General features: G+C 45.8%; 1 protein-coding gene across 3 annotated transcripts in view; it reads left to right on the top strand.

Moving 5' to 3' along the window:
- IRAG2 (inositol 1,4,5-triphosphate receptor associated 2) overlaps positions 1–13,869 on the top strand; it is a 2,448,326-nt gene that overhangs the window by 432,909 nt on the left and 2,001,548 nt on the right. The gene's annotated exons all lie outside the window — the stretch shown is intronic.

Below are 13,869 nucleotides of genomic sequence, written 5' to 3'. Positions count from 1 at the left end.
AGGCCAATCCAATGTAATTCCCTGGTTTATAAGCTTCACTTAACGTTTTTTGTAATTGTTAGAATTTTGTTGTTCACTCCTCTTGGTACTGTGCACTAAGAATGGTTGGAAATAGCACAAATGTTAGTGACCTCTCAGCGGCCGAATACTGAAAAAAACATGGGTTGGGGACAAGTACACCAAAGTGTGTCCTACCACTATTTCGAAGACCAGAAACGAGCTTCAAGGAAGTATTTCTTTGGGATACTAGCAGTGCGGATGGGTGGTGGGGTTGGGGAGAAAGTGGCTGCATATTGCATACAATTGAAATAACTTAAATTATTTTCACATGTTTATTTCTTCTAAAGCCATGAGTTATTCACAGTTACTTGTAAGTTAAAGATGAATATTTTAGACCATAAAGTTTATACACCAGAATACTTGCACAAAGACCAATTGGCAGTAATAAGATTGGTGTTTGTGAAACATCTGACACGGTTATGGAGGACATGTTTTATTCCATTATTGGGAATTTTACTTAAACATTTTTGTTTCAAGAAAAGGTGTTTTCGGAAGTTAAAATTCACATGAGTCGAACAGCCATGTACACAGCATTCACACAAAATTATTCTCTTTTATGCCTATTCTAGAGGGAATGTTTATTTTACAATATCATCTGAGAATGGGCTAGTTGTGAATTCTTTGTAGTTCCTACTGACAATTAGTGTGAATAAAATGCTTTTGCAAACAGGGTACTTTGACGAATCCGGCAATTCATCTTTTTGAGGATTGGGATGTGAGGCTGCTACGCAAGACCCTCCCTAGGGCTCTGGGAAAGTGTAGCCTCTCTGGGAGTGACTCCCCTCTAGGCAAAATGACTCATTTCTACAAAGAACTCCCTAGCAAGAATACAATGTCTGTATATATGGGGAGTGAAAAGACAAACTACTTCTGGTTTGCATTCAACAAATGGTAACATTGCTTCCATATCTTTGGCTTTAGATGGTACTGGATTCCACTTGAACTCCACAGCGAACGAGGAACGACACACTCCTTTGAAATATATGGCAGCAAGAATAAGCATCAACAAATGGTGACTTATCTTCAATCTTTGGCTTCAGGTATTGCTGGATCTCGCTGAACTCCACAGTCAAAGAATAGAAAACGCACCCCTTTTATTTTTGACAATGTACATAAAACAGTGAGGCTCCAAGAATGGAGTAGAGAGAATCCTACGCAGAGGCGATCCAGTGACGTGAAGATGTCCTGGAGGGGCGGTGCTACTCTAGGCAGCATAGCCGGCGGTAGCATAGCATAGCAGGAGGGTGAGCAAATCGTTAGGAAGACGCCAGAAGGCTGCCGTCCTGACTGTCCAAGAAGCCAAGGTCGGGAGAGCGAGACGGAGACGGTAAAGCGACCATCTCGCCGTATAGTGTGACCACACAGAAACTGTAGTGGGCTTGGCCTGTTAACAGACTCTGAGACCAGACGGCAGCGGAGAGGTCTGGTCCCTGATTACTGCATATAAAGTCAAATAACTGCAGGGTAGAGAAAGGGAAGTGACCGCGCCTGATAAGGGACCATTGTTGAGGGACGAACCTTGATATCAGAAGCTGGGAAAGCTATAAGGGTTACAGGAGCCAAGAAACCACGATCAGGCAGCCACCTTACCGAGGCCCTAAGTCTGTCAGAGGGCTTTGGGGAGCCCTGAGAAATCGAGAGTAACGCTTGAGGCAGGGAGAGCTGCAAGGGTTACAGAATCCCCTGCAAAACCCGAACACGCAAACTCCCCACTGAGGCCCTGCTAAAACAAGCCTGTCAGAGGGCCAGATGACTTTGAAGAGTCCTGAAAACATGAAAATGAACTGGGAGGAGAGATCCTGGAGGGGTTCCAGTGTTTAAAAACAAAGACAAGGACACCGTCAAGTGAAATGCGGGGAATGGTGAAATTGTGTTTAAAAATCTTGTCTTTCCTGAGGAAAAGCAAACGGTATGGAATATATGTAAATACCTATACATTTGGAATACAGTATCTGCAGAGAGGCTAAGGGCTGTCTGGCAAGAAATTCATGAATTTTATTGAAAGCCTACAGCACTCAGCAAACTTAAAACCTTCTTCTTGGAAAAGGGATCCAAGTGCAGGGCCAGGCGGAAGCCAAGGACCGAGGCTGTTGCTCTGGCCTCCTTTATGTTAAGTTTTCCCTAAATGGTAGGGCCATTTACCTATTTTGATTTGGACAAAGCCATTTCTTTTGGACTTTGCTGATCACCCTTACCTTTAGTTTTGTTAGGCAGGCCTTTATAGCAGTAGGGCTAGACGTGCATTTTCATTATTATAAGAATAAACACTCTTAACATGTCACAACTTAGTCCGATTCCTTTTGGTTCACCAGAGCACACTACATCATTATACTTACAATGCAGGATTACCTACAAGGCATACATTAGTAGGAATGGCACACATACATTTAATTTTTTTTTTGATGTTTACAAAAATCTCCAAACAAGAAAATTCTGCTTTATGCAGACAATGTATAATCCATCACTTGGCATTTTGATAAGAGAAGTCAGTCGGTGTCAATGGGTGTGTGAAGATGTGATCAGGTGCCCTTTGAGCTGCAACACGGGTGTTTGGGAGAATTCTCTGTTTAGGCTGAATTTCCTAACCTAGTGAGTCCCCCAGCAGCTTTGCTGGATTTTTGGGGTTTATTCTTTTCTCCTGCCAAGAGTGAGACTCTTTTACCCTCACTCTTGGACATGATTTGAGTGTGTCTCTTTGACTCTAGATGTGTTTAATGCGCTATGGGGTCTTTTACTCCATAGGGCTTCATGTGTTTTTGTGATGTGTTACACAGCACCCTCAGTGCAGTGACACAGGGTTGTCATAGTGACCCGCCAGTATAGACTCCATACCCTGGGACTGACTACTGTCTCCCAGGGCATGTAAAGTCACCATTGACTTTACTAGTCTCAATTTCTGAACAGAACCAGTACAAACCATCATATTGTGGACGTACTGGCCGGGGCAATGTGATTGCCCCGGGGTCTGTTAGTCGAGGGGGCACGTCTCCGTCCCCCCTGATCGAGTTTTGGCTGGTGGCAGTGGATACTACTTTTTATATTCGACCGCGAATATATCCCTATGGAATTTCCCATTGTTCGAGGCTACCAACTTTAATTAATTCCTATAGCCTCGAACATACCGCCGGTTTATTTATTTAATATTAATTCTCCGGTTGGTATTTTTTGCCAGAACTCGGTTCTAAAATGGCGTTTGTGTTCGCTTCTGTGACTCCAACCCAAGTTGAGCTCTTTGTTCCACTTTTTGGCGGCTTCTCCACAGAAGCCCTCCAAAGTGGTGCCACTCTGTCTGGGGTACTTAGGAGGGGTGGAGGGGGATTTAGGCACCCTGGACTGAGTTGCCTACGCAACCCAAGTCGCACTCCGTCCTGCACCACTTAGCATGTTTGAGTGACAGCTAGGCTGAGTGTGGGTTTTCTGCATAAAAGCAGGGCTTTGGGGACTGGAACTTTAGAAGTCGCCACAGGACCTAAGAATCCGACGAAGGAGATGTTGAGCCGACCTGCTACGACGACACCACCGGTGGAGCCCTGCTGAACCGTCTCACCACTTTTCCCAACGACAGAGGAGATCTCCAGCCCGTAGAGTCTTCCATCGACTGGTGGGGATAACCAGTCTGCTTCCTTTTTTCGCTTCCTGGAGCATCTTGTGGCCGCCTTGCCTGTGCCAAGCACCCCGGCAACCGGGATACCACGTTTTACCACTACCACGAATCAAAGGGTAGTACCTTTAACCGGAAAACTCCGCGGCTGCTTTCTTCCCTGGCAGTGCAACGACCTTCATCTTTCCTCCACGTTGAGATCTTCTCTTCCTCTGGACGACGCCGCCACTTGCAACCGCTGCCAGGAACAACTGCCCCTGCTGGAGGACCCTTTCCACGTAAGGTACCGTGTTCCGCCTGGCTTCCCTTGCAACCGACTGTACGGGGTAGATTTAGCCCCATCTTTCGACCCTGGGTTAGCCTGGGACACCCTGGCTAAACTTTTCTGAAACCTAACTAAAACCTTTCTGAACTCCCTGCAAGACTTTTTAAGCCTGTTGTCATTGTGTGATCTTGGATGCATTTGTGCCCTGCTCTCTCCCAGAGTGGGCCCGACCGATGGACTTTGGCTCACAAGTAACTTTTGACTTTCCTGCCTTGCTTAAGAGTTCCCAAGTATTAATGTGGTGTGTTTTCCTACATTCTATCTTTTTCCCTCCCTTCTTCATAAACTTATTGGAGTGCCATCTATAGTTAAGCGCTCACCTCTGTCTGCAAATAAGTGGTGTTAACTAAGACTTGTCTGATAAGGAATAAGGAATGTATATATAATAATAGTAACTGTGTTTAGAGTGATTTACAATAATAGTGCTGGAGTGTTTCAAAAAGTGTGTTTTTAAATAAATAATTATATACTTTGATACCAAAGCTCTGGTCAGTGTTTGCTTGTGCTATTGTATCTGAGTGCCTATTGTGTATACTTTGCATACTGCCTAACTCTTCTTGAGGGAAGTCTGACTGCTCAGCCACAGCTACCAGGTACATCTGGGTGATAGACTGCTACCAAGTGGGTTTAATGCCAACACCTGTAGTCCTAAATCTTTTGCAGTGGTCCATAAGGGAACTGCACAGGTTTCTGCCTAACAACGGGGCATTGAATTCAAGTTCAGAAAATAAACTTTTATACTTCTATTAATATTGCTGAATAATGCATTTGAAGTCTTTTAGTGTTGTCCAGTAAGAATATTTTGCAAAGATTTCACAGGTGAAACATAATTGTATAATTAGCAGCTGACATCCGTTTCACCCTGGTTATGATTTTTCAAAACATTGCCTCACTTTCCTGTGGGGTACTTTATATCAATTAATAATACGTCAATAGTTTAGCGGGGTGAAAAAATAATGCACAAATATGTATTGAGATCAGAAGATTAATAGTAAAGAACTAAGGTTTGTCAGTGTAGAGGACCTACTCAGTAAAGTGTAAAACCTTGCATTGAAGTATTGGTACATTTTTCATTATGACTGGGAGCTGAATAACCAGGATTGTGGATTGCATTGAGTTGTAATTTGGTTGTGTTTAAATGTGGTAAGACTGTGTGTAACAGGCCTGGATATTGTGCTATTTTATAATGGCCGGAAATGTTTAAATGAAATATTTGTAATGTAATATGATTTTATGGTCTTTTGGCAAAATAAAGCGGTTTTTTATTTGTTTAGTCTGTGTAGAGGACCTCCACAGTAACATGCAAGAAGCATTGCATTGAAGTATTGGTAATCTTTCATTATGACTGGGAGCTGGATAATGTGAAGATCGGACCAGTTCCATCGTATACAAGGAAAGGAACTTGTGAGGACTAGTTTTGACAACCCCGTTTAAAACAGTCTACTACAAATAGTGGGGAGGCTACATTTCACTGTTTAGACTATGTTCTCAAATTGTTTAGTAAGTGTAATCACATTGTGACAATGCATAATGTGGCAGAATAAAGATTGTTGGCACTGGGGATAGTAAGGCAACACCTGTACAGGGAAGGGACAGACAGTTGAGCACAGAGAAAGAGGTTGGAAATGAGTGTCTTTAACAGCCACCCCCCAATATGTTAATGAACTAAACTGCAAGATTGAATGTGTTCTTTGATAATAAAATGTTTGTCTCAGATATTTCATTAGAGGGCCGAATCTTCAGAACTCAAGATGGGGAGCAGTAAGATGTTTAGTTCCATAAAGTCTTCCACTTTTGAATATTGCTTGGCACTAGGCTATTATTGTAATTCAGTCACAAACCATGAATGTTGCAAAATGAAGGCTGGCAAAGCTATACGGGTTACAGGAGCCAAGAAAACCCAGAGTACTAATTCTTAATTTCATCCTGGGGTCAAAAGGGTACGGGGATGACACCTAAAACACACCAAACCAGATGTACAGAAATCTTTTACAGAGCATGTTTATGCTGCAATTCCTTATTGGGTGTGTACAAAGTGTGTTTAGAACATCACAATAACTTATTGGAATGTTAATGAAATGGCAAATGCATCTTGGCATATCTAAAGGAGAGGATGGTAGAAATGAAAGGAAAACTGCCTTCAATAGAAGAATCCATTTGACAATAAGGACTGCGTATGCAAAATAAGTAATACTTAGACATCCAGATACTCCACAAACTCACATATTTTCTGTAACCCATGTATCCAACTCAGTATCTAGAACAGCCTCTTTCCTGTATATTATTTCCAGACTGCCAGTGAAACTAATTATCAGGCACTGGGGCTGAAAATTAAGACCAGCAATCTGGATACCTGCAGGAAGAATAGCCTCAAGTACAAATGTTTGATAACGATTAGATGATCATACTCTTCCAAAAATAGGGTCTTCACTCAAAGGTTTTTAAGGCTATTTTAAGATATAAGAAATTTCCCCTTATGGTGATTCACATTTGAGATAGACCAACTAGGACAACTAGGAGTACCTGGAAATCGATAACTCCTTTTCACGTGCATCAAATACTTGGAACAGATAACTTTTCTATTTGTGGAGTTTAATTACTTTTGGGGCCATCAGTTCTTGTAACATTATTTTCAAATAATGCTTCAGTATTGTAACTAAAGACTATTTTAGGATTTTGAAAATGCCAGGTTTGAGACTCCCAACCCAAATAAGTACAATGATATGGATGCAAAAATCGATCCTCATACTCTAGTTTGATGAAAAAAGCGTGATGGAAAACCATTATTCTGTGGCTCTGACAACCAAAAGTGATAAGGGAAAAACACTTTTCTATCTTAAGCTACTTAAACAAATTCTTCTGAATGTACTCACCTGACTGACCTATTTCCTAAATTGAAAAACCCCTGTTGAAGTTAATTGCTTGCATTTCATTGATCTCGGATAGTGGGTAGTATTTGGCTATTTCGTACCATGACCACTATTCGAAACCTGCACATTCTTCAGTCAGACATTCTTAAATTACGCTTCAGATATCAGAATTGCATTCTTTGATTCATACAGGAGCATCGGCCGAACAATGCACAAGTATATTTTCTAAGATATGATTCCATAGACCAGCAAAACAAGCACTCTATCAGTCTTAACGATCTGCATATCAGGACTTCTTGGCGAGGGATGTGAAGAACTACATTACTTATTGGAGACATTAGAGACTGTTATATTTTGGCAACAATAGAGGATGGAACCTTGAGAGAGACTGCATTGGTCAAAACAGGTCGGCTCAGACTCCATACAGGTGTTTAGATGCCACAATTAAAGATGACCACATAGCCATAAACAAGCACTGTCTGTATTATTATCATGACAAGGGAATACACGCATGTCTGAAGCAACCATTCTCAAAAAATCGCATCTTGGATAGCTGGCATTCAGCTATTTTGGACCATGACCACTCTAAGAAACCTTCATTCTTCAGTCAGACATTCTTAAAATACGATTAAGAAATCTGAATTGAAATTTTTGTTTAATTACAAATGGCCATGTACTGTGTATTAATCTCGGAAATCCATTGAAGTTAAAAAACAAGTGCTTACATCTCTTTGAGAGGACCTGCAGCAGGGCCCTACAGCAGAAGATATTTCTTTTAAGAGCTGTATGGGGAAATGTACAAATGCTGCAGTGGTGGCAGTGTTTTACTTTTCAGTGTTCACATATTTTTCAGTTTTACATGCAGAAAGATAACTTTGAGGGGATTGTGTCCTCCGGCGTATTACACATCTATGACAGGTAATCGCCACAGCTGTGCCGCTTCGGAAAATTTGTTGGCGTCTGCGTCTTACGTCGATATGCTGTCCTCCAGGGCCTCCGTCGAGCCGGTGTCACATGATGTTATAAGTAGGACGCCCGTAGCCTCAATTCCGTTTTTTCTGCAAACGTGTTCGCTTTGGAATGTCGCTGCGCCTCGGTTCTTCTCCTGATTGAATCGGTTCTTTGTTCTTGGTTTTTGTGAAAAATCATGTCTTCATCTTCTTCTACCCCACGCTCCGGCTTCAAGAAATGTCGGGACTGCGATTCCAAGATGTCGCTTACGGACCCGCACAACGTCTGCCTCTGGTGCCTCAGCGAGGACCACGCCACTGATGACTGTGACGATTGCCAATCTTTGACGTCGAAGGCCTTGCGGAAGCGGAAGAAGCTATCTGTAGGTAGGGTTTCCAAACCCCAAAAGTCGAAATCCGCTGGGCTTACGAGAGGCGACTCTCTGCATCGGCATAAGTCCAGAGGGTCTTGTTCCCGGAGTGGTTCCCGCCATTCCTCTGCCTCTTCTAGGCACTGGCGGAAGCGCCGTCACCAGTCGCCTTCCCCGTCCTTGTCCGAGGACTCCGCCAGACAGCGGGTAGCTTGTCCCAACAAGAATTCCTCTCCTGCAGAATGGGACGCATTTAGTAAGGAGATGATGGCGATTTTCGAATCGCAGGGCTCCGTTCCGTCCGCGCCTTTGAGAGAAGCCGGCAAGGAACGCTCTAGGGCCACTGCTCGCACGCCTTCGCGCCGACCGCCCGACCCCGATCATCGGGAGCCATCGATGTCCCGATAGGACAAGGTAGATCGCTCTAACCATGCCCGCTCCAGGTCCTCGACGCCCTCGAGACCATCGGAGCCTGTGAGGTCTTCTAAGAAGACGTCAACGCCATCGGCGCCATGTCTGTCGAGGGACTCTCGAGGCTCCACCTCAGAGGAAGTCATCAACGCCATCGGCGCCGAGGCCGGCGAAGGACACGCTTGGGGCTCTGACCTCGAAGCCATTGTCGAAGCCGTCAGTGCCTTGCTCGATGCAGATTTCGTCGACGCCCTAGACTCCTTTTGAGGAGGCTTTATCGGAGGTACCCCGGAGACCGGTGGATACACCGAGGAAGGTCCCGATTAAGTCAGTGAGGCCTGTGTTTGAGCCTTTTTCTGTGCCCTCATCCAGGGATTTGTTCCAGCCTCTGGATTATATCTCTGAGGTGGATGGAGGGTCGGATGTGGACGGTCTGGTTCCTGAGGACCTGTTGTCTGGTCATAGCCAGTTGGAAGATCTGCGTCAATCTTTGCATGACGCCAGTGGTCTGGACACCTCCCTGGAGGTTGTATTTGGCAGGCCTGTGCCTAGTACTAATGCCGAATCTTCATACAGGCGTCTCATGTCGAGGGTGATGCAGTATTTGGGGTGGTCTGCTCCACCCGTGGATTTTCTGCAGGAGGACCTGACGGATATCTTGGACCAAGGTCCACCCACTGACCCGGTGCTGCCATTTCATATGGCCTTACAAAGAAGGGTGGCAGCGGCTTGGACTGCTCCGGAGAGTCTCCCGGCAGTGAATAAGTCGTTGCCGAAAAAATACCATCCAGCCAGTGGCGACCCCGGCTACTTGTCTTTGCACCCCACTCCGGAGAGTTTGGTGGTGCAGGCGGCTACGGCCCCAGTGAAGCAGGCGACATACCCTACCATCCCTCCTGACAGGGACGACGAGTGTTTCGATGGTTGGGCGAAGAAAGTGTTTTCATCTGGCAAAATGCACTCACACTCTGTGGAATTGTGAATCTTTGGCGGCTGAACATATTCCCGAAGGGGAGGAACGAGATGGTTTTCTTGCTCTCGTTCAGGATGGCAAGGATGCCATGTCTGAATCCGTTCAGTCGGGTCTGGACATGGCAGACTGTGTCAGCCGGTCCATGGCGGCGAGAACTGTGATGCGCAGGTTTGCGTGGTTGCAGAATTCGGGGTTTGCTCCTGATGTAGTGTCCCGGCTTCTCCACATGCCCTTTGATGGTGACCATCTTTTTGGCAGCAAGGCTGACGAGAGCCTTGAGAGGTTGCAGACCTCCAAAGCTGCAGCGAAGTCGTTGAGTGCTGCAGTTCGTCAACCTGCGCCTTTTCGTCCTAGGGGACAGCAATGGAGGGGAGGTTCCTTTCAATACTACTCTACCTTTGGTAGATCGAGGGGAGCTGCCAGTCAAAGGGGCCAACATAGGAGTACCAGAGGTTGAAAACAAGGTACTCGAGGTGCCAAAGCTGCTCGGGCAATTGCCTCTTTGCCCTTGGGCACTGCTGCAGCCGCTTCAGCTCAGTCATGAGGCCATGTCCCATGGTTCGCCGGTTGTGGGAAGGCTGGCGCAGCAGCTTGTAGAATGGCGTGCCATTACTTCAGATTTGTGAGTTCTGGAGATCATAGCCCACGGCTACTGTCTTCCTTTCTGGCAGAGGCCTCACGACAATCCACCAGTGAAGCTCTCTTTGAAGAGTCCGGATCCGTTCCTTGCGCAGGAGATCAAATCCCTGCTGGAGAAAGGCACCATAGCGCCTGTAGTGGAGAGGAACAAGGGATGGTATTCCCCATATTTTTTGATCCTGAGAAAAGACAGGGGATTGAGACCCATCATGGACTTGCGTGGTTTGAACATGCTCCTCAGGAAGGACAAGTTCAAGATGGTTACTCTTTCTCAAGTCCTCCAGGCCCTTCAACTTCAGGACTGGTTGGTGTCTCTCGACCTCAAGGATGTGCCGATTCATTCCAAGCACAGAAAGTACCTGAGGTTCGCGGTTGGCGACTCACATTTTCAGTTTCGGGCCCTGCCGTTCAGATTGACCTCTGCCCCAAGGGTCTTCACCAAGCTTATGGTGGTGGTTGCAGCCTATCTCAGGAAAGGGGGGGGATTCACATCTACCCCTACCTGGACGATTGGTTGATCAGGGCACACTCTCCTGAGCAAGTCCTGGATCATCTGTCAGTCACCTGCCACTCCCTTCACAAGCTGGGCTTATCCCTCAACTTAAAGAAGTCCCACTTGACACCTACCCAGCGGCTCCAGTACATCGGAGCAGTGCTTGACACATCTCTGGGGCAGTGTTTGCCTCCCCAGGTGAGGACTCATTACATTCTGCAGATGGTGGACAAGTTTCAACGTGCCCAGAGTCTCCCGGCGTTCGAGTTCTTGAGGTTGCTCGGCCTCATGGCATCCTGCATTCTTCTGGTGCCAGAGGCCAGGCTAGGGATTAGGTCTCTGCAGTGGGCTCTCAAGATGCAGTGGTCGCAAGCCTCCGGCAGGATGTCGGATCCCATTCAGGTGCCGCCCTCGGCTGCCCAGGATCTTCTGTGGTGGGCCGTCGAAGGCAATCTGTTGAAGGGGGCTCCATTTTGGCTACCTTGGCCGTAGGTGACGATCGTGACGGACGCATCCCTCATGGGATGGGGAGCTCATGCTAACAAGTTGACAGTCAGCGGTCATGCTTGGTTGCTGAACGGTTGAGGTACCAGGATTGGGACCTCCCTGAAGACGTGATGGAGGTGTTTGTTTCGGCCAGAAGGCCTGCAACTAAGTCCCTGTACCGTTGCCGTTGGAGAAAGTTCTGGGACTGGTGCAGGGTAAAGAATGTGGATCCTTTTTCATGTGCCATTCCTGTGGTTCTGTTGGCCCACAAGGGCCTGCAAGTGGGTACCATTAAGGGGTACCTGGCAGCGCTGTCCATATTTAAGCGCTCGTCTGAGGAGTGTTCTTATTTTAAGATCCCTTTTGCTTTCTCAGTTTCTGCAAGGGCTAACTCATGTGTTTCCACCGTCGCCTTTCCAGGTGCCGGGATGGGATTTGAATTTGGCTTTAAAGTTCCTCATGGGAGCTCCGTTTGAGCCCTTGCACTCTTGTCCATTGAGACTGTTAACCTTTAAAACTGTATTTTTAGATGCGGCACGCAGAGTGAGTGAGTTGCAGGCACTTTCCGCCAAACCACCCTTCACTGTGTTCCATAAGGGCAGGGTTGTCCTTAGGGTTCGTCGTCCTTTTCTTCCGAAGGTTGTGTCGGAATTTCATTTGAGCCAGAAGGTAGTTCTTCCGGCGTTCTATCCTCCTCTGCATCCTGGTAAGGAAGAAGAGACTCCATAGGTTGGATCCTAGGAGAAATTTAAGTTTCTACATCTCACGCATGTCCCGGGTCAGAGTGGACGATCAGCTCTTTGTTGGATACGCTGGAAGGCGTTTGGGTCAAGCTGTTACTAAGCAGACCTTGTCCAGATGGATTGTCTTGACAATCTCTGAATGCTACCGTCTGGCTGGTAAGGACCCTCCGGTAGGCCTACGGGCCCATTCTACTAGGAGCGTGGCTGCCTCTACTGCTCTGCAGAGGGGTGTTCCCATTCGTAACATCTGTGAAGCAGCCACATGGGCCTCTACCCATACTTTTGTAAAACACTACTCCCTGGATTCTTTCCATGGGCAAGATTTGGCCTTTGGCAAGGCGGTCCTCTATTCTGCAATTTAATTGTGCATTCTAAAATTCTAAATTCTTTTCCCACCTCCATACGTTGGTACTGATTTGGGAGTCTGTCATAGATGTGGAATACGTCGCAGGACACAATCCCCTCGAAGAACAAGTTACTTTCTTACCTGGTAACGTTATTTCGATGGGATGTTCCTCTGACGTTTTCCACATCACACCCTCTAAGCCTGCCCCTCTACAGAATTTCTTATGCGATTGCAGCTTACGTTTCCGCAAGGCTTTCTGTAGTCATACTGGCAAAAGATTGGTGCCACACGTTCTGGGAAAAAAATGACAACTGAGGCTACGGGCGTCATGCGTCCTACTTATAACACCGGATGACGTCAGCTCAACGGAGGCCCTCGAGGACAGCGTATCAATGTCATTGACGCAGGACGCAGACGCCGAAAAAATTTCCGAACCAGCACAGCTGTGGTGATTACCTGTCATAGATGTGGAATATGTCGGAGGAACATCCCATCGAAAGAACGTTACCAGGTAAGAAAATAACTTGTTCTTTCACATTATGGCGCTTCAATAGAATAAAAAAAACACCCACACCCATTTTGTTACTGTTAGTTAAGCAATCCAATATTAGGCCACCATGGTGTTGGGAACATAACATTTATTTGTTTTTTAATCCACTTACACATCCAGGCACCGTTCAGTTGCCACCACCTTACCATTCCCTATGTACATCTTACCCTAACCTCTCAATTTGGCAGAGTGCATGCGGTTTGACATCTACATTGCGCATTTACTTTACTGTTTTGCACACAATCACTGGGCAGTGATACCGTTATTTCATGGCTACATTCAGATCAGTTCTCAAAGACTTATTTGATGGGTTAAAAATTTCATCCAGCAGCATTTCCCTATCTGTGAATGCGCCACCACTCCCTAGCCTCACACACTATCTAAATATACGGTCTCCTGTTCTGCTTTTGTGATCCTGTCCTTGGACGACATCCAAACATTTCAACGGCCTATTGTTTCTCCAGATAAGGGCAATATATCCTTTCACTGGTCATTTTTCAAGTCTTTTGGACCTTTGCCTCTTTCTTTCCAATGGAGTATAGATACAGCAGATCCTCTGGGGTAAAGTCCATTTGTATAAAATTCTGAGGTTTAGGCCACCAACAACCTAGGGAGCGAAGTAGAATCGACCTGTTTTATAAGACTGAGTATATATTGATCACTGCCTGCAGACACTTGCCTGTCGTTTGTATATCTGGGAAGGGGAGATGTGCACAACTTGTTATCGTTGTTGATCAGTTTAGTAGATGCTAAAAATGGCAAAATTAGCATACTCTTCCAATTGTTTATTTTTTTTTTATTTAAAACTGATGGTGTTCAACAACCCTAAAAAAAACTTTTGTTCCCAACATTTCTTATTTGGTACAAATCTGCCCACTTAGCTTCTTTTCCTTTGGTTTACAACTTCAGTGGTTTTTACTCGAAATGTCCAGTTTGGGGGGGAAAGGGAAGATCCGTGCCAGCCATTTATCTGGGCAAAGGTCATTCAGATTCACCCAGTGAGTCAAATGTTAGCAATGCTATTCTGGGGAAAGCCAATGCACGTTGGGGT

Source organism: Ambystoma mexicanum, chromosome 12, assembly GCF_040938575.1.
Source record: "Ambystoma mexicanum isolate Mex_15411 chromosome 12, UKY_AmexF1_1, whole genome shotgun sequence".
Lineage (NCBI taxonomy): Eukaryota > Metazoa > Chordata > Amphibia > Caudata > Ambystomatidae > Ambystoma > Ambystoma mexicanum.
The sequence above is the reverse complement of the archived record's forward strand: the minus strand, read 5'-3'. Positions and strand labels throughout refer to the sequence as shown.